Source organism: Etheostoma spectabile, chromosome 3, assembly GCF_008692095.1.
Source record: "Etheostoma spectabile isolate EspeVRDwgs_2016 chromosome 3, UIUC_Espe_1.0, whole genome shotgun sequence".
NCBI lineage: Eukaryota > Metazoa > Chordata > Actinopteri > Perciformes > Percidae > Etheostoma > Etheostoma spectabile.
The window spans coordinates 22,974,180-22,976,089 of NC_045735.1; the positions used below are offsets into that span (position 1 = coordinate 22,974,180).

A 1,910-nucleotide genomic window follows, 5' to 3' on the forward strand; every position below is an offset into this window, starting at 1 on the left:
GCAGTCCCACGTGCAGCCACTGACCAAGCGGGAGTGAGAACGGTTCAAATTCATTTCCTTGTTTCTGATATGAAGACGAGACATGTGTGACTCAAACATGCAAAAACAGCATGCAAAACATTTCTGACCATCCTGCCAACATGTACACCTTTTAACAATTAATGTATGCTTTAACGTTTTTCACACTGAAAGTTGCTGCTGTTTCAATCCTGTCGGCTCACTGCAGCGGGTGGGGCTGCTGCTCCGTGGTCAAAAAAGTTCAGGCCCTGCTCAGTAGGCCATTTCGGCACTGGTTAAAGATTCAAATCCCTGCCATCAGTACACAGATCATGAAATGTGAAACTTAAATCTGTCTTGGGGCTGTTGGATTTATTACACAAAAAGATTAATTAAAAGCTTCTTTCTTTTCACATTTTATTTATGTTGAAATCTATATTATAAAAGGCTGCATAATAAGTTATTCGGAGAAAACAGGTAGTTCTATGTAAAATCAGAAAATTTAGCACCCCCACATAGCCAAAAAATGCCTTTATCTTCCTTTCATAACGCTGTGCAAAGATTCAACTGTGAGATTAGTTGAATCAGTCATCTTTGATAGAAACATTGAATAACCCCTACCTCCTACTTAGTTTATCTCCTTGTATTTGATATCATACTGCCTCTCTTTTCTATATTTTCCTCTCCTCTTCAATTGACAAAAATACATCTCTAACCTCACTAAAAGTGCATTTGCTCTTTTGTCTCTTCTTCAGTGTCCTGTGTATGCTTCCTTCTCAGTATGGCCGTCCTTTCTTAATTTTTTCTTTCCTTCCACGTTTTTCCTCTGATCTGCTGACTGTTCATGATTCTCATTTTTCCTCTTCTCTACTTTATCCTGCATGCAGCTTTCTCCTCTTTCCTCTCTTCTTATTTCAATTTTTTCTCTTGCCTTACTGTTCTCTATGAACTCTTTGTTTCTCTCTTACCGCTCCCATGCTTCTTCTCCTCTGTTGCTCCTTCTGCGCTGGGAGGTGAAAATTGTGAGAGTGGATGAGTCTAGTGGAAATCCCATCTGAGATTCAAAGGTCTTCGCAGTTATTAATTACCTGAGATATTTATATCGACATAAGCCGGGGGAGGAAAACATAAGCAGTCCAGCACATAGATAGAAATATATACACAATCACACGCACACGCTCTATGCAATAAGCACTGGAGAGAGGGAGGAAATGATTTTATCTTGTACAATACAATATTCAACACATACAGAACCAGAGAAAATCAAGCCGGGTGGAAAGAAAAGCAGAGCAAGGGAATTTGATGAATCTGCGGCCATATTTGCCTAGGGTTTGAGACGACTTGTAAAGGAATGTTTCACTAAACACCTGTGTTTTAAGTTGAAACGCTCATCCCCTGTAGGCCTGACTAACAGTTTCAGTGGCGACCTTGAGTCCATATCCATTGAGACTTCTCAAATCACTCCTGCAGCATCCTCCACTGAGAGACTAAAAAGCAGCAAGAGATGGTTTTGCTCACGTGTTATGTAAGGACATCAGTAGCAGCTGGCTTTACAATCAAAACATGTAGATACAAATTCAGAATAAGTAGCCTAGTTACTGTAAAAAAATTCGCCGAATCTGTGATCATCAAAACTGATAGGTTGATATTTATGCTTGTAAAAGTTAAAATGCAGTAAACCATTCAAAGGGAGCTTTTAAGGGCAGAGTCAGCGTGAAGTGGACACTAGGTTGCAGGAATAGATCAGAATGTGTAAGCTAGTAGAAGTGTCTCACAAATAAGGAGTTGTGTCAAAGGTAACTCTCCATCCATCCATCCATCTTCATCCGCTTATCCAATATCGGGTCGCGGGGGCAGCAGCTCCAGCAGGGGACCCCAAACCTACCCTTCCCGAGCCACATTAACCAGCTCCG

General features: G+C 40.9%; 1 long non-coding RNA gene across 1 annotated transcript in view; it reads left to right on the forward strand.

Moving 5' to 3' along the window:
* Positions 1 to 1,549: 1,549 nt before the first annotated feature.
* Positions 1,550 to 1,910, forward strand: part of LOC116684621 (uncharacterized) — a 10,678-nt gene continuing 10,317 nt past the window's right edge. The window contains exon 1 of the long non-coding RNA XR_004330801.1: positions 1,550 to 1,562. This is a non-coding gene — a long non-coding RNA (uncharacterized LOC116684621). The remainder of the gene's footprint in view (positions 1,563 to 1,910) is intronic.